Source organism: Corvus cornix, chromosome 7 (assembly GCF_000738735.6).
Source record: "Corvus cornix cornix isolate S_Up_H32 chromosome 7, ASM73873v5, whole genome shotgun sequence".
Taxonomy (NCBI): domain Eukaryota; kingdom Metazoa; phylum Chordata; class Aves; order Passeriformes; family Corvidae; genus Corvus; species Corvus cornix.
Genome location: NC_046337.1, coordinates 6977908 through 6997621, shown reverse-complemented (window position 1 = coordinate 6997621; position 19714 = coordinate 6977908). Strand labels below are relative to the sequence as shown.

The window sequence follows — 19714 nt, the reverse complement described above, 5'->3', positions numbered from 1 at the left end:
CTATGGGCAGAAAATAGCTAAAAAATAAGGCACGTGCCTAAAATACAGGATATTAAGACAACTTTAAAATCCAATTTAGCTCACAGATTGCAATCGCTGTTATTCAAGCATGTCTGTATCTCCATCCTGCTGTTTCCACCGAGATGCTATGATCCATCTGCTCCTTAGCTCATGAGGATCTGCCTGTAAGAGCAGACCCAGCAGGCTGGGGATTCACAGCAGGCTCTACTGCTGTAGCCCCATTTTGCCTGCTGAAGATCTTTTAACCCAACTACTCCACTGCCCAGCTCATTCCAAATTGAACCAAAGCAGGCGATTTTCAGGCTTTTAAACCAATATGAATTACTATAAATAACAAGTAGGTCAAGACCATGTTTTCTCCTGCATTTTCTCTTGCTCACAACTAATGATCCAATTCTGACCCCTGCAGGTCCCTTGCCAGGGTGGTACAGCCGTCCCTTTAGGGTCGACAGGGAAAGGTGGCACAGTTCTCCAACGACAGCTCTGGGGAAATCCCAGACATTATTCTCCAGGCACATTGGTCTGTCTCCTTGTAACCTTAATCACAACCTTCAACAATCCTGCAGGCAAAAAATGATTTTCCACAGATGAAAACTTCTTTCTCTTATAGAGGAAAGAAGGTGTTTAAGCTGTATTTATTGAAGATCTAGTAATACATGCCTGTCCCTTATTTTTAATAAATTAGCAGTGTTGAGCAGCTTTCTCTATAAAGCAGTGGAGGCAGTCTCTCAGAAATATGTATTTACCTACACTACATATTAGACAGTCAAAGAAATAAATTAAGACCTTCAATGCAGTCTTAATCCAAACTATGGCACTGGTTGACTGAGTGCCTCACGGTTTGGAAAAGGAGCTTTCACACATCCTATCCAGACCTCACTGACAGGATAATTTGTAATAGCACTATAAAAGAAAAAGAACAACCTGACAACAAAAAGGGGCAAGTTTTCTGCAGGCAGAGGGAAATTCACTACTGCTTCAAATGGGAAGAGAAACCCATCTGTAGGGCTGTGATTTCATCGTGTCGTGTAGGAGCTCTGCATCTGAAATATTGGTTGGGGTGACTGGAGGGAAGAGGATCATGACATGCTGTCATTCTGCCCAGTTACAAACCCAACCCGCTACACATGCTTAGATCCCCCCAGTGCCATCAATAAATCCATGCTTGACTGGAACTATGGGTTTTATTTTAGATCTAACAACAGCTGTCATTAATTCACCTGTTACCTCTACATAGTTGTATCAGCAGAAAATTGCAGCAAAACACACCAGAACTATTTATTACATGTCTCATACCAAGGTTTGATCCAGCTACTACTAAACAAACAAAGTTAGGGTTCAACTAACTTGGATCTGACTCAAAAATACGTGGTCCATGCTGCCACCATAAAAGAGGAGATTAAAAGAACTGAAAGGACGGACAATAGGGTTTGTGTGCCAAAAGCCTGACTTCTTTTCCTGTCTTAAGCTCATAAGAGACACCCATGACTGAAAACTTTGTCTTGCCTACCGTCCTTAAGACTATCAAAGCTACACGCTGCCGAGTGAAGATGTCAAGGAGATTCATCCAGACTCCAACAACACTTATCTAAGTATTGCTAAAAATATCTCTCTTAGAAAGCCTTTACACGACAAGGGAGAGATAAACTCACATATTGATACATCCCAAACTATCCAGCCTCCACTCTCACACAAACCCCAGAATCAGACAACAAAATGCACAATAAATAATAAAGCACATTTTCATTACTCTAGGAAGTAAATCCGTCAGGGACCACTGCCACCATTTGCTTTAAAGGTGCACACTACACCAGTAAGTTAAGAGCATGGGCTTTAAAGAAAAATATTTTTAACTAGCTATGAAAAATTTGATTCTTTCTTTGATGCGAATAGCTCTCCCCGAGAAAACAAGTCCCAGTAAAAGAAAAGATTTCTAACATCTGTTAACACCACACTTACTCTCCTACAGTTTTACAACTTGGTTTCACCCCTCACTGAAATACATGCTGTTGCAGATCTTAGTATCTTTCTCCACTCCTTCTTTCACACTTTGCAACATCTGTATCACAAATCCCAAGACTGAACAGGCTGTTCCACTGCATTTTTTTTATTCCTTTAGTTCTGACTTTCCTAACTCAGCTTTTCAAACTTAATAGTATATCCCTTTGCAGTTAAGTATTTTCTGCCTTTGATTAATTCCGGCAAACCTGCAGTTCTCTTTCTGAACACAACTTCACTGTTTTCTTCCAAGAGGAAGCAAATCAAAATTCAAGGTTATTTCCTTCCTCCTCAGCTGCCAAGATCATTTTGATGTCTCAGTCCCTCCTCTCACCTGGTCATCTTACTCTTCCTTAGAGTTCTGCTGTCCCTGGTTCCAGTTCCTTGCCATACAGGTCTGTTACAGTCTTTCCTGGCTTAAAAGCAACAGCCATCCTTGGTTTTACTTCATTCTCTGAACATTGAACAACTACACTGCCACTCATTCCCATCCTTTTTCACCCATGTCTTTCCTATCAAAACACCAGAAGCGGTGTTTGACCCTCTGTGAACTTGCAGTCTCAGGAACCAACTCCTAACTCCTTGTCAGGGAGACATGAAGCCCCACAAATACTAGCTCAGACCAGGAGATGCTTTACATGGAGTCCAGAACTGGAAACCTTGGGATGTGTTGGGACTTTCTGGGTTTCAGATATGGAGTTTGGACAGAGGCAGCCCAAGGTTACCAGGTGATGTGCATTTGTATGTTCCTGTTACCTACCAGTCACATATGGGCCTGTAAGACACAGTGCCAGACACAGAGGCTCAGCAGTTTTGAAGCAACACTTCAGATATCTGACACAGTGAGAATGTCAGGCTTTGAGAACAAATAGAAACTCTGACATCAAAACAAATCTATTCTCGCTCTCTGACTAATGATTCCTCATTTTTCTTTGTACCCTGCAGTCTAATTCTGTCATCATTTGCTGAGCTGTGTTTCGCACATACAATGTAAAGTTTTGGACACAGACATTCTTTGTGATCATATTTTAATTCATTAGGTGCATTTGTACTTCCAATTTAATGTGAAGAGGGGCATTTTGTCAGTGAAAATTTGACTTGCATTGACATTTAAGGTCTTGGGCCCGCCATTCATGATGGTGTGCCTTGATTCCCCCCTGCAGCTGTGCTCCAGGACAACAACCTGAGCACCCCAGATATAACACAGATGCAAGGTCTCCAGCATCTCCTTGCTGTTGACTCCTTGCTGCATGCCCAGGACGAGCAGCTGATGCAACCTCTTGGGCCAGCTGGGAGATGAAGTAGAGATGTGGTCCGGGACCCACAAGAGACCACAGCAAATAATTTTCTTCTCCTTTGTGCAATGTCAGTTGGTAATACCTGCTCTACTACAGTGTCAAAGCAAATGTAAATAAAGTTATTTAACAAGAAAGAGCATTAAAAAAAAATAATCAAACCATAGCCACATACTGCAACTCTGTAATTATTAATTTCCATTAGGTAACATTGAAAATGGTGACTGGATAACTTACTCATCATCTCCAGGATACAAGCTCGAGCAAAAGTAGTAAAGCCAATGTTACTTGACAGAGAGCCCTGCAGCAAAACTTAGACCAAATTGTTCCTACGTTATGAACTACAAACACCCATCTAGAGCTTAGATACCAGAGGCATTCCCAGAAGTCCCTCTACTACCACATGTCCTATTTACATGAAAAAATATTTTTATATGCTTGAAAGTTGGCATGTCAGATTCCCATTAACACCACCAGGAACGACTGGGATTCAATCTCATGTTCGGTAGCCACCAGGAATCACTTTACTGCACATGCCAAGGAGGCCAAGACATAACACATGGTTACTGTGGCTCCACTGGTAGCTCTGGTCTTCTCCCAAACTCAACAGAAAGATGCATTTGTTGCACTGGGTTTGGCCTACATTCCCCTCTGACCACACTTCACACAGGTGTGCTCTTAGTCAGGACACTGCTGCCCTTCAGGGTGCAGTAAGTCACTGAGGTCATCATTTTACAAAGTGCCAGCTGGCTCCTATGCCTGAGACTAGGAACATCCACTGGAATGCAGACATACACGGTGGGCATGGAGAAGAGGTACACAGGCAGTCAATTCAAAGAAGGGAAGAGAAAGGGAAAGAAATGGAAGGAAAGTTCTGTAAAGATCAACATCTGTTGTCACAGAAATTACTATTTATGGCAATGAAACCTGAAATTATAATTTGAAATGCTTAAAGAATATAGCTCCTCTTCAGAAAAAAAAACCAAACTTAGAATAAGGGTGTGGTATATTCAGGCACAAACTACTTTATCATCATCAACTATACAATGGGATAAGGATTTCAGCTTCCTGTAGTGGCTTAGACCAAGAGCATGGGTAAAACCTTGGCACAGAGAAGAACTAAAAGGATTCAAGTGGACATAATGAGAGAGCAGCTGCATTGTCTATTTAGAACAACACAGGCCATCAGGAGCCAAGAGCCTTTTTAGAGAGGTTTATACACAAAGCAAGGGAAGTTATTAGAAGGTGGAACAAGGATGTACATGGATAGCAACTGGTATATATTTGGCTCAGACACTTGGAACCACATGGATTTAAGAGGAATCCTATAAAGAGAGATGGGGAAAAGAGCACTTCTTTTTGTTCTGTCACAGCACACAGCAGTGTTGAGAACTTTGTTTCTGCAATAGATCAAACGTTTTTTTCCCCATACCTTGGTTTTTCCTTCATGATCTTACTTTCACTCTGATTATTCTGAGGAATAATTTATGTTTCAGATGCCAACTGTCAGTGCACACACCACAGCAAGAGACACAGAAGTACTTGATTCTCCTTTATGAGCCATTAATTTCTGTATTTTAAAGATTCTCTCTGAAAAAAAAACCCAAAAAAACCCTTCCTATTTCCTATTTTCATTTCAAATGATAAGTACAGAAGAAAAATAAATTCTCTAAGAAACAGACAATTGAGGGTTTCTGTCATAAGTCTTGCTGCAGAACTTTCTCTTAAGGTTTAAATCATTTGAATATATCAAAACTATATGTTTATTTTTTAAAATTCCATTCACATCAGCTTGAGATGGTATCCATCATCTAATGTCCTAATACTATCGATTCTTCTGTCATTCCTAGGAGTTTCCATTATATGAGATCTAAATATCAAATAGTTAGAACCAAGAAACAGAATTTTGCTGATGTAATAGTCTCTCAAGACCTTTTTCAGAATGGAAGCATAAACACAAATCCCACCATCAACTTTCTGGATGATGTTTTTATGCAAATATTATTAAAATTGCCTTTTCATTCTCTCATTCCTGAGCAGTGGCAACTCTGCATTACTGCTCTGACAGCCTCAACTTCACCACAGTTCAGTTTCAGGTGGAGAAAGAGGGCTCAAACCTCCATGGAAACATCAGCCAAGAGCAGAAACACCGTGCCTGTGTCTTAAGTACTAGTCCCAGGTCAGTTCCATCACTCAATGGAATTATATTTCAGCTAAATAGCCAAGCTAACAGCAGCTACTGAATTGCACTTCCTGAGAACTGGAGCAAAACAAAAGTGGATTGGGTTGTTTTGGGGTTTTTTGTACAGCACCTCTTTGCAAGCTATAAGTGAAGAGATATACACACACCTAGCTTTACATGCAGAGTAGCCTATCTATTTCAATGCTGTAACTCTAAGGTTAAGCAGGGGTCTAACTGGTGGCAAAATCGCGGTCTTAAACAAAAAATTAATCAGTGTAAGAAGTGGATTTATGCACAACACCTGGCTCCTGCTGCTGGTGGGCTTCTCTATGTAGGGATTTATCTGGTGGAGACAAGCAGTGGAGTAGCAGTAACATTCTACAACAGTTGTAACCAACCCTACATGGCATAGGAGAGGAAAAGTTAACCATTAATAATTATTACATAAAGGGAAGTTCTTTGCTTAAGAAAGAGGGTGACAAGAAGTACTACAAAGCATACATTTACACTTCAGCAAGAAAAACTTGTCAATAAGCGCATGCTACGTGCAATAAATTGCAAAAATGCAGATGGGGAAAAGCTGAAGTGGGAATAAATTTCCTAGGAAATTCTCTAAAAAAGAGACCAGACTGAAAAAGCCAAAAAGTACATACAATAACATACAATATTTCTGAGCTAAAGTATATAATCTTCCTGTCCATGATGTTCAGTGAAAGGGGAAAGTGCATGAGAGATGCTGAAACCACTGTGAAGGTTTTATATTTTCCATATTTCCATCAGAGCTCTGCACTGAACATCCAATGCATCCTCCCTGATCAGCACACCACCGAGCTGGGGGGACACACCATGTGGCTCACTTTACCCACGTAAATTGTGCACTTTGACATGAATGGGACTGCTCCACCGACACAGTCAATCACCAGTTCCAAGGATTTGGCAGAATGGGGATTACACCACATGCTGCAGCTGCTCTGGGAACAGGCAGGGCTTCAGACAGGGGCAGCACAGCCAGGCTCCAGCCTCGTTCCACACGCCCGGAATCCACCGGGTCACAGCGAGCTCTGCAACTGCTGTAACCTGGATGACTCAAAATTTCACTGGAGTATTTGGTTGCAATGGCAACCTAATAATGTACTTTTTCATAGTGCTTCCCTGCACAGCACAGCAAATTTCAGGTTCTAAAAGAAACATGTAAATCCATCGCAGCAGAAACCTGATGACATTTTTATTCTTGCTACTGGAAAGCCCCATGTAATGCCAGTGGCATTAATCCCAGTGTTCATTAGCAAAAGGAACTAAGTCCTGGTAAATTCAACCAAGGGCATTGGTGGCTTTATGTTGAAATGGAATACTGTATTTATCTTATATTATTTGTTTCCTCCTTTAACAAGAAATGTAAAAATATTTGTGGTATTCACAGCAAAAGAAACTCCTATATTTGGTTCATCACCAATGACAGACACAAATGACCAGCATAAAAATGCACTAAAAAAAAGTCCTCAGCATTCCGATTACTGCCTTGTTACTCCCCAAGCACATTTAAAACTCTAGACTGCCCATTCCAGCATTTCAGTGCAATTTTTATTGACCTACTAACCTGTAACTCTGGGAAGCCTGGAGCTAAGAATGCAATAATGGCTAGCAAATACAAGTCTCCAAACAGAGTGTAATAACCTTAAGTAAACTACTGCCAAGCAAAAGTCCCGCAGATCAAACAGTTCCCACGAAGCCTTATGCTATTAACTAGGAAGAGAGTCCCATGATATCTCCATAGTCATGCACAATAACAGAGCACTGTGCTTCTGTTTACTTACATAGCTTATCTGCAATCCAGTAATGTATACAGCCAGCCCCTCCGATGTAAATCTCTATTTCATGATACTTCCCTTGTTAAAAACTTCACTAGCTTCCTAGTGATAAACGGGGTTTATCTGAAATATCTCTTTTTAAGGGACGGGCAGTGGACACTTACAAAACCATTTCAGTAAGGGACTCTATATTGTTACATGGAGAAAGAGAATCGCTAACATGTAAAATAAAGTTTGTGACAACACGGTGTTTATGTGGCTCTGCGGTTTTCCTGCTGCAAGGCCCACCTACACTTACTCTACCTTACTTCTGTCACTTCCTGGGTAACCTCACCTCAGGAGATGGATAGTGGATCTAACACACCCTACCTGCCAAAGAAGCAACAGCTAAAAGCCTCATGGCCAGCAGTGGATCACTCATCACTCTGCGTTTACCTCATGCCCTACTGCTTTGTGTGCTTCAACTCATTTCAGAAAGATCTCTTCTCTACCTAGCAGACTTCTTCCATGAGGACAGCCATCAGTGCAATGTGGAGGGGTCAAGCCTTAAACAATCAAGAATAATACTAAAACAGAAACAAAACTCGTTAGGATGCTCCTGCCAGAGGCATAGAAAGGAAACAAAACCTGCTGCCTCTGAAGCAACAGGGCTCGAATGCAGACCCCGCGGACTCCTTGCCCGCGGCTCAGGGAGGAAAAAGGCAGGAAAAAAGCGTGTTGCCCTTCTCCCCCGGCCGAAGAGGGGCTGAGCCCCGCGGCGGGACCGGGCGCGCAAGGGGCGGTGCGGGTTCCGGCCGGCCCGGTCACAGCCCGCTCCCCGCAGCCGCGGCGCTCCCGGCGCGCAGGGACCCGGCCTCCTGCCGGCGCTGGCTGCGGCACGGCCGGCGGGGCGGGGAGGAGGCCGGGCCGGCGGCGGGATGCGGCGGCAGGTGCCTCCCCCCGCCCGCGGGCCGCGCCCGGCTCCGCGCAGCGCCGCGGCCCCGGGCGGGGGAGCGGCGGGCGCCGCCGGGGCGGGAGCGGGGCGCCGGGGAAGGGGAGGAGACGGCGGCGGCGGGGCGGGCAGGAGGCGCGGCGGGCAGGTGAGGGAGGGAGGGAGGGAGGGAGGGAGGGATGGATGGATGGATGGATGGACGGACGGACGGACGGACGGATGGATGGAGAGGCGGGAGCGGCCGCTCCTTACCTGAGGCGCGGTGGCTCATCCTGCGGCGGGCGGGGGCCGCGCGTCCCGGCGGGCCGGGGAGGCCCCCGCCGCCGCCCCCCGCCTGGGCAGAGCGGCTGCCGCCCCCCGGGCCGGCCGCCCCGCCGCCGCCGCTCGCCTGCTCCGCTTTGTTCCGCCGCCGCGGCTTCTCCTCCCGCTGCCGCCGCAGCCGCGGGACGCGTAACATGTGCCTGGGGAGGGCGGGCGGGCGGGCGGCTGCCCGGGGTGGCACTTTCGGCGGGGCGGGGAGCGCGGCGGCCGGGCCCCTCCGCCCCCGGCCCCGCGGAGGAGCGGGGCTGTCAGATCCAGCCCATCTGCCGCGATCGCAATCGGTCGCAACTGAATGGCTCCGGCAAATCTGCGGCGGCAGCAGGGGCTCGCCGCGGCGGGGGGGTGGGGGAGGCCGGGCCATTGTCTGCGGCGGCCCCCGGGTGCCCCCGGGCTGGGGGTGGCGGGTGGGGGCTGCCCGGGGACGGGGTGTCCGGGAGCCTCGCAGCCTCGTCTCGGCGGCACCGGGGCCGGGCAGCGCAGCCTCTCCGGCGGGGCCGCTGCCCGCGGGCTCGCACATCATGGGGAAAACCCTCCTTCCACACAGCCCCGAGTGGAATGCTCGCCTCGAGTTGATGCCGTCCCAGCTATCCTCGAAAGTTAGGAGAGGGGGCACGCGGCGTGGCAGAGCCGCCGGGATGAGTTGGGATGCGCGAAGGGGCAGCGGCAGTGCCCATAGGGCTTCTGGGGGCCTGGTGTGTGACACACAGGTGAAAGACTTCAGATGGATAGAGATTCACGCTTTTAAACCTCGTAGTATATGAAAAAGCAGTTCCAAAAGAATCTCTGAAAGCTTTGGCATCTGTTAGTCCAAAAATAGCAAGTAAAAATTTTTTCCTGGTTAGAAGAAAATCTCACTGGTACGTGATCCAGTTATTTGTACATCTGGTATGTGTAAGAGAGCCTAAGATACGGTACTTATGAGAGAACCTAAGTGAACAGTGAGCAAGAGTTCAGGCAGGATTTCCCAGTTCAAGGAGAGAAAGTGAGAGATCGTGGAAACAGGGTGAGAAAAACTGACATGATGCAAATGAGAGACAGTGGGTACACTGGAGTGAAGAGACTGCAGGAACCAGGGTGCAAAGTAAATCCTCATATATGATACTGAGACCAGAATCAAAAGGTAGAGCTCTATCTGAGAATCAAAGACAAGTACTGGAAAAGGAGAACTTCAAAAATGAAGGTGGCAGGAGTTTTCCTGCATTTTGAATTTGGAGGTTTCTTAGCGGAGGAGCTCAGAAGAATGAATAAATAATTGGATAATGCTCATATTTTACTTAAAAGATTGGCTGTGGCTGAATACAGTGCAGTAAGTTGGAACCTCTTCCTGTGGTGGTACAGAAAACAGTCTTTGCAACTAACTGTTAACAACTGTGTTGTTAAGTAAACCCATAGCCAGGTCTCTTAATACAGATTTTCTTCCAGGCTGGCAATTCCTTTGTCCAGTATAGAGTGAGAACCTCCAAAATTCCTTGAATCTGTCAAACTTACAAGTTTGTTCTTTCCAGGACAGCAGCTTACACAGGCAGTGTGCTCTCTCCTAATGAGACACAACTATTCAGTTTTCTGGGGGCTGATCTACAGTCCTGGGCTAGTCAATGTTCTTGGGTTTAATTAATTGCAATAGGGTGAAGCATAAAGTCTGTACTACACTGTGAATCAGAGTAGATGATACAGTGATGTTCTTAAATACTCCAAAGCTCTGTGACAGAACATTGCAAAGCAGCATGAGACAGGAATTGAGCATCATGGCAGACAAGAGGTCCTCTCCAAATCCAGTAGAATTTGGGGTCTCCAAAGAGATTTTTATTCTCCATTCAAACATGATTTCATCATTTAAACCATGACCCGATCTGCTGATGTGTTTTAATTGCTTTGCTGTGTGGGAAAACACCTAGAGCAACTCCTGTAAGAGACAGTTTTGCCTACTGAGTAGAAAATACATTAATTTTCTGTTTAAATAGAAAAAAACGCAATAAAATGTAATCGCACTATAATGCCTGTTGCTTGCACAAACAACCTGAACCGCCGATCCAGAATCCTTTCTAATTAGTGATTGAGCCTGCAAATGCTACGTGGTTTTTGAGACTTGGCTAACATGCGAGCGGCTGCACTGGATCTGTCCAGAAGGTCTGTATAGTTCGGTGTCATTTCTCTTCAGCAAACCCCAAATATCCAGGGGAAGATCCAGCCCTTCACCCCTCTCCAGTCCCCTGGGAGCTCAGCGATCTCCTGACCCTGCCCTCTGTGTGTTTAGTACATCTCACTAGCTCCCTTCCATGACTGTCCATGACTGAACACTTTTAAAATCCATGGTACCCTGTTGCAGATGCTCTGATCCTTGTTTACATTAAAAAATCTCTTCCTTTCATTTGTTTTTCATTGTGCTGCCTGTTTTCATCAGACAGCCTGTATTTCTTGCACTGAAATAAGCAGTGGACAATCAGCTCCTCTCCATGCTGCTCACATTTGAGCTGTCATTCCGCTGCCTTTTTCAGACTGAAGAGCCCTAGTTGTTCCATTAATGGAAACCAACTCTTGCTTCTGATTACCCTTTTCATCACCTGAACTTACCTGGTTTTGTTGCACCTCTTCTGAAGTAGGGGACCAGAATTGCAACTGGTACTCAAGAAGCAGTAAAATCACTGGTATAATCATGCTCCCTTCCTAGGTGTTGTACTGCAGATCTTAAAATACTATCCTAGTCAGGGTCAAGTCTTTCTATGAAGTCTGTAAATTATTGCATAGAAAGTTTCTCTTTGAAGACCACATCTATCTTTCCATGATTCTCCTTTCCTGAATTCACATGTGAAAACACGGAATGGTTTCACCAAATCTGCTAGATTAACCGGGGCTGAAGGAATAAAAAAAGTAACAAAAAATATTGCCTGTTCTTTAATTATTTTCAGGCCTGACCTTACATCCACTGAAATCAAGAGTGACAGACTTGGTCTCCTACTCTGTAACTAGAAGTGATTTAGAATTAAAAAGAACCAGTATTTATCTACAACTTAAAGCTATAATTACAACTTGAAAGTGTTTTTTATGCATATCGAGCTGCACTGTATCTGACTGCTGAGATACTGTTCTTCTGTGTCTTTAAGATTACTAGTATCTCAGTTTCATACACAGCAATAAGTACATGTTCCAAACCATTACTTATTACTTGTCCCCAGGCTTGCACAATTTTGTCTAGCACAGACATTTACAAGATAATGCACCAGTCTTCAAACAAAATTCATGATTTTGCTCACCATTGCTTTGGAGAGATACAAAAAAATGCAGTGCTCATACTTCAAAACAGTAAAATGAAGTAGATGATAGCATTAGCTCAATACATTACTGGTAGCCATAGTTTTAAGTAAAGCAACCTAACATCTGGCACGGGCAAATGCAATGATTTGGGGGATTTTTTTCATTTCCTCAGAGGCGTCAAGCCTCCTATTGGAGGGACAGATACTTCCGAAAATGATTTCTGATTCTCAGCTAGCATAATGTGCATGTGGAGGTGATGAACCTCTGCTCACTGCTGCATTCTGCAGCTCTTCCAAGTGGGAGGGACTTGGGAGAGAGCAGGTCTGTTGGCAGGTTGGAAGTGACTGATTTGCATGGCAGTATGAGTCCATAACGCCAAAACAACCATGGAACCTTTAAGACAGTCGCTGCTTCACAGAGAAACTTCACACTTAAGAAGTCTAGGAGGGGGAAGAAACCTCCCAAAATGCAGTTATAAAGCTTTACTCACTTCTTGTCCTCTTATTAGTTATATATTTGCTTACACAGGACTGAGGCTGTGTATGGGTGACGTAATAGCAGATTTTCAGATGTTCTACCGAAAGGTTACTGGCGCTTAACACCAGCGGTGTTCCAAGGCTCTGTTAAACATGAGCAGGGTAGAAATCGCGTGGACTGACGTCATTTATAGAAACAGTTGCTCTTTCAGCCTGACACAGGGCACTGTTCAGTGAGACCTGAGGCAGCACTGCCCTTTTGAGGACTTCAATTCAACTCTGGGGACGATTGCCTGTGCGCCCGGGAAAACTGCCAGGCCAGGCTATTGCACAAAAAGCTGTGCAACAGGAGCTGACAGGGACACTCATGGAGCGCCCTGTGCTGGCAGGAAAAATCAGCTGCTGGAGGAGAGGTTGCAGAACAAACTGGTCCCCAGTAACCATGATGGAATTTCCCAGTGCAGCGGAACTACAAGAAGACAGGCAGTCTCGCTGCTGACATGTGTTAGCATCAGCTCCTGCTGCTAATGGTACATTCAAACCAAAAATGAGTCCACAAAAGTTTTCTCTGGATCTCAGTGGAATTAGAATTTAGATCCTTCATGGGAATTTTGAATATCTTTTGAATTGGCTGAATAAAGGGTCAAGTGCTGCCACTTGCACAGTTCCACATTGCAGAATGGAAGTGAAAAGAAATCATGACTTTACAGTCACAGGGAGGACACAGCATTTGGCCATTTTTTCAAAAATTTACAGCAGTGTTATTAGAGGAAAGCAGAAGAGGAATTGAGAGTGTTTGCAACCTCTGGTGTGGTTTTGGACCAGTTTCTCCCAGGGCTCTTCAGGAATATAGGTACTTCCTTGGCATTTGATCTCTCTTTCCCAACCAGGAGGAGTGGAAGATCATAAAAACACAGGAAGCCTTGCAGGAACCACAACATATGTACTCATTTCTCTCAAAAGGGCTTCAGAGGCTTTAGGCTTGCCTGGCAGAGGACTAAGAATCTACTGAACGAAAAACAATAATGGATTTATTACAGCATTATCAAGAACTGAACTGGGAAGAATTTGTAAGGTAGTATCAAGCTTCCTCAGTACAGGGCAATAGGAGCACGTGCTGATTCTGTCAGGGTGTGGAAGCAGATCAGCTTCTCCCATCTTTAAAGGTGCCACATAAATTACAGCAAACTAAATAGCCTGCAAAATCTGACATCTCCTTACTGCAAAGCATTTGATGGAGATCAATTTGGGGTTTTTATTTTTTGCTTATTTGAGTTATACTTTCTAAATTCTGCTTAGCTAATCAGGTGGTAATAAAACTAAGAGCCCTGCATTTTGCAGGCTTTTATTAAATTCTGAAAAACTCAGGGGAATGTCTACATAAGCAAGAGTTAGCAAATTGTGAGCTATGCAGATTTAAGTAGGAAAAAAATATGCTCATGTCTTTAATATGTGATGAATGCTGCTTTATATTTGAAACCCTGTTCCCAGTGGAACCCATTACAATAATGTTTATACAGGTTTATGCTATAAATGCATGATATTTTCCCTACAGCAGAATATGCTGGAATTTACTCCTGATTTTAAAAAAGTGTGAATGGATGATATCCCAGAATCTGGATTGCTACAGGCACAACTATGCCCTTTTATTAACAAATGAAGCAATGAAAAGTATAATTTGTTAACATAAAAAGGATTTTGTACAGCAGGCAGAATTGATAGGAGGTGCACCCTAAATCTCCTGCACCATGTGTGAACTGGAAGCCAGCCAAGTCCTACAGAATTCAGGGAAACTGGATCTTCAGGTGCTAGTCTCACACAAAGCCTGGACAGAGGCACTGACTGTCATGGGAAAAAGCAGGAAGATGACAGTGATGGATCAGCACACAATTAAACAGCAGGAAGAAGTGGTGCCACAGCAATATTTTGGCTGCACAGGTGTCCTGCTTTCAACTCAAGCAGTATTTATCTTGTAACAGGCCCAGCCAGATGACACAGGATCTACGTCCATGGTTTTTTCTATGTGAAAAAGCATTGCATCAGCACAGGAACATCCATGTACTTTAAAATAAACTGCCTGAAGAGAACAGGACAGAGCCCTTCTCTCCTGCTCCCCTTGCCACTTCCCACCCCCTGATAGAGGACATCATTTACTTTATACGGTGGAGTGACGAGGGACAAGGACAGGAGCTGGAGAGGACTCTTCCAAAGATAGGTCACCTCTTCCACACCTCATCATGGTGTGAATTGCAGACACAAGAAAAGCCTCTCCCATCACACAGCATGGGATGAGATAGCCACCAAGTGTGTTTTAAGCCATAGAGCCTTTTAAAGATTCGAGCAGTGATGTGGGAACTTCATCCCTCAGCCTGGAGTGAACAGGCTGACAGTACACAGTGCTGTGACATGAGAACACAGCAAAACTGTGGCTTACACATGGATCTCTTGCATAAGCTCCATTACTTACTTTTCTTTGTTAAAAGGGAATTATATTATTTCTTGTTTCATCCTTGGGGCTGAGGAGACAAAAGCCGTTTCTCATTTTGTGTGGAACAATGAGGCCCTGTTCTCAATTGGGTTCTTAAACTCTTGCTTTAATGTAATTTAGAAAAAAAAAAAAAAGGTTAAGCATTACAGAAAGAAATATAAATCCTAAACTTCATTATTTAAGTTCTCTTTCATGAGTGAAACTCATTTACAGGGAAAGGTGCTAACCCAACTTGTATGTTTCATATACAATTTCTCCTTGGCCTCCTTTACATCAGCTGTGCCCTATTTGTAGAATTCATTAGTGAAACAGGTCAGTAAGGTACAATTCCTTTAAAAATAGCAAATTCGTAGATCTTCCTTTTCTTCCTTAAACCCACCGTCTAAAACCCCATCTCACAGCCTGTGTCTGTGCCGTACTTATTTCTATAATATATTTTGACATCCTCTTTTTATAAGGGGCTGAATTCTCAGTTGTTGCCTTGATGTAAATCCGTAGATTTTTCCTTTGCCAAATAGGAGCCAAGGCTCTGTGTAAAGATAAGTTTTTCAGTCTTAGAGAAGACTTCAGGGAAATGCCACTGTTACTCATTGAAATTATTCTTTGCTCTGTGAATAAAGCCAATAAGATAATTGGGATTACCTGAGGAGTGAAATATGATTTGAGGAAGCATGGCTGTGCGTAGACATTAGTGGAAGAGTGAATTCAGTAATAAAGAGAGACTATAGTCAGTTCCCATTCGGAAATGTTTGATTTCTAAAGAGGAACGAGGTAATCTCAGAGCACCAATGTCAGATAATTGTGTATTCATTTCTTTAGATGGTTGCGTTGCTCTGTGCTGTGGGAGATGAGCAGGTGCCCTGAGGTTTCCCCGCAGGGCCGCGTGTGGGGTCAGCCCTGTTCCCCCATGCAGTGATGCAGCAGTTGTGCAGCGCCCGGTGCTGCTACCTGGGCCAGGCTGCACTGCAGGAGACAGACAAACTCCTGCCACTCACACTTAGCGTCAGACAAAACCACTTCAAAGTAGATTTTTTTTCTCCCTAACCCTAAATAGCCACTACAGTAATAGGTATATCTGCATACACAAAAGAGCTTGTTCTTATAAAAAATCTAAAACAAATGCAGAACCATGCCAGGATTATACATTTCATTTCCCAGCATACAAATGAGGAACTAATTTAGTCTGGGCTGTTCATGCATTCTGCTTTTAACAAACATCCATATGCCAAATAGACCTTCCACATACTTCCCTGCTGGAGTTTTTTTCCTTTCAACTTGGTAGGGAACATTTGTGATCCTTATTCTACCAAATATATCTAAAGAATATATTTTGCTCAAGGCCTTCTATTTTATAATTTAAGAGAAACAAAATCAATTCATGGCTCTGGCAGTCTCGCTATTATGACAAGCATACATCTGTGCAAAAATACCCCAATCCCTAATTAATTACAGAATGCTATTAATATTTAAAAATGTAACATGGTTAATTTATTTAATTTTATAAACAGCCATATGAAGTTACTTTTTACAGACCACTTTCTCATCTTTTTCCTGCAGTTTTGAAATCTGAGTAGTTTAGCATAGATACAGAGATATTTGATTGTATCAAGATTATTTTCTGTTCAGATGGTTCCCAGTCCTTTATGTAATGACTTCAATAACTGAGGCTTGACACTTCACTCCTGACTCATGCAGCACTGATGAGCAGTGTTAATGGGAGTTTTTTCCAGTTAGAGGAAACAGGCTGAGAGTCATGTTCTTTAAAATTAATACTTTTTATGAATACATAATGCCAAAAACATCCCAGATCATATTTCTCATTTACCAGAGCACATCAAGTTGAGTTTAATTTTAAGTCAGCTTAGTAAATACTTCTGAAAAATATGCCTTGTCGGAGCTAAAATGGCTCATTGCTGAAAGAGATTTATTTATTGATCTGGTAAAGAGCTGCACATAAAATTACTATCAACTTTAATCAGATGAGGACAATCATTTTATATGTCTAATTAGTGGAACTAATAAAAAAAATCTTAGCAGATATAAACTTCTGTGAGGCATTTATATTTGCTTGAAAGACAGTGATCAATCTTGATTTGAACAAGATTGAGACAAATCCTCCAATAAGCCCTGTTTCTACTGCAACTGGAACAAGTGTTCTAGCAGCTCTTCAGCCTTTTCCTGTGCATGTTCAGTATTTATAGTGGACATACATAGTCCATCAGGTTCATTTGTAATCTTTAAACTATCCTCTCTTACTTTTCTATGACCCTATCAAAAATACAAATTAAAAGGCAAACAGTAAAAACCTTGCTTTTCTCTATATTCATTTTTCAAATTGCTCTCACCCAGTCTGGTCCTGAAGTAGTAGCTTTAATAGCTGTGGTGTGACATGGGCATTGTACCGGGGAGCCAAAGGAAACAAGTGGTTCTCATTCACAGATAATACAATGGCAGCGCTTTTTGTGGCCTGTAACTACATCTGCACTGCTCACTGAACCCTCCACGTTTATACTCAGCTAAAGAAAAGCATATTTGGCCAAAAATAAGATACATTTTTAATTGGTATCCCTGTGCGCATATTTAAACACCAATCCTTGGCAGAAATGCTCATCTGAAGCAGTACTGTGAGCTCTGTTATACAACTTGGTAGCCTTATATGGTTTTTATCTATGTTTTTGTGTGTTTTTTCACACATAAGGTCACAGATAAGAAACCTCAGCTTTAGAGAGATATGTGATATTACAGCGTTAGTTGGAAGCATCTGAGTACCTGTGGTGACCGAATGACTCCTATTTTCCAAAACTCAGTTCTACTCTACCTCATTCAGCCTCAGCTTCAAATACTAAGGGAACTAAAATGAATCAATGTTTGCATGGATTCTACAAATTTATCATATACATCCAGCAGTGCTGTAGAGATGTAGAAAAAAAAAAAAAAACCAAGAAAACACCACCCCAGCAAAACCAAACACTGATGAAGAGACAAGAGGCAGGCTTTAGTGGCTAATAGCACAAAACACCTTTTTGCTGAGTTTATGCATTGCCAGGATGGTAGGACCAGACAGGTGGATCAAGAAGCAAAGCAGAAGGAAGCCTCATGCTCTTACCACACCACACCACACCACACCACACCACACCACACACCACACCACACCACACCAACCTCTAATCGTAGACTACAACAACAATTTTGAAAGATAATTAGTTCCAAATACAGTCTATAACTCACATTAGCATCATAGACCAGAGGCAATGTTTGTTATGAGAAACTTCCAGAACGGGTTAAAATGGAGTTTCGGCCCCAAGACCTTCATTTTGGCTTATACCTTCATCCCCCTCGGGCCAAGTTGCTAAACCCTGGCAAGAAAAAGATGTTTGTGCAGAGCATGACCTTATTTAGTTGGGGTAGCATTTGATTTTTTTCTCGGCCTTCATTACTGTAATATCATACACAGGATTTTTCCTTTGTTTGCCATGCAACTTATTCCCCTAAGATTAGTCTTTTTCTAGTCAAGCAGTTTAAAGCTAATCACAGTTGTTATTTTAATCTGTGCTCACCATTAAGAATTCTCACAGAGCTATTTTGCTTGTTCACAATTAAGGCATCCCAATGGAAGTTCATGATTACAGCAAAAGCAACCTGTTTAATACTTGGCACCTCTTTAGTACACAGGCATTAAAACCAGGAGCACAGAAGCATGCTGATGCTGCTGATGAAAGCAGAGCAGATCTATTTAACAAAGTCTGTTTTGAATATAGAGCGTTGCAGAAATGCAATGCAATCCTCATGTGAATTTCTGGTCCCTCCCCTCTGTGTTTTACATTAGTGTAATAAGGTAAGGAAGTGCTGTTGGAGCTTCATTAATTTATTACATATCAGTCATGTCTGAAGTGCAGCATATCCTCATGCATTCACCAAGGCAGACTGAAGTGTTGGTCCTGGTTCTAGTAGCACTACCAATAAAATTCCCTGGACAGGTCTCGAGACCAGGGTCTGACCTTTGCTTATTCAGACAAGCACCCTATGCTGAATTATGACTTCTTTCTTCTGTTAAGAGAATTAGTAATTGCTGCCACTAATCTGTGTGTCAAGACTTAAAAATTATTATCCACCATCAAGTCAATTAGCAAAGACTGCAGGAGCAAATTTTTGCTTCTGATATTGATTGTCCATGTGATTCTGCCATGAAAATTATACATAGGAATGCCCATTAGCTGAACTAAAGCATTAAATAACTAGGTAAGAAACAACATTGCTGGGGGATTCCCCTCCCCTGACCCAACTCTGTCCTGTCTAAAGCTATTTCCAGACAGAACAGGGCAGAGAAATCCAAAATAATTTTTTTTTTTCTTTTAACTGATACATGGAGGTGCACAACCACTCATGCATCACCTTCTGTGGTAAATGTTGGTGATTTACATTGATGGGGTGAAATTTGTCTCACATTGGGTAAATGTGTTTTTTTCCCTGAGAAATAGGGAAATCACTGACAAGTGGTTAATATGTTAGTAAAGACTGCATCTTCACAAACTAGTGAGGTACCTTCACTCATTGTGGTCAAGGTTTCAAGAAAAAGGCATCTGAAGCTGGGCTAAAGGTCTGCTTTAGTGGAAAGCAATAAAACATGACCTAACCATAGCCAGTCCTCCTGGGACGGCAATTACAGCAATAAATGTTCCACAGCAGATGCTAATGTCATGTGTAAACAGTCATCCTCTAAAGTGAAAAGAAATTTTGGCCCCCACATGTCTTTTAGGGTCCCATTGTACGTGTGGAAATGTAAAGGAAATGTAAAATTGATATGCACACCATGGCATTTGGTTTAGTCTCCTCTGCTTCGGCCTGGGCACTATAAATCTGTCCTGGCTGTGAGTGAGGCTGGAGGAGCTAAATGGGCAGAATTTGTGTGTGTCAGTTTTATGGGCTCGCCCCGAGTACAGTG

At 43.2% G+C, this 19714-nt stretch overlaps 1 protein-coding gene across 10 annotated transcripts in view; it reads right to left on the bottom strand.

Annotated features, from left to right (window-relative positions):
* The window catches only part of NCKAP5 (NCK associated protein 5), a 379062-nt gene that overhangs the window by 213626 nt on the left and 145722 nt on the right, over positions 1 to 19714 (bottom strand). The gene's annotated exons all lie outside the window — the stretch shown is intronic.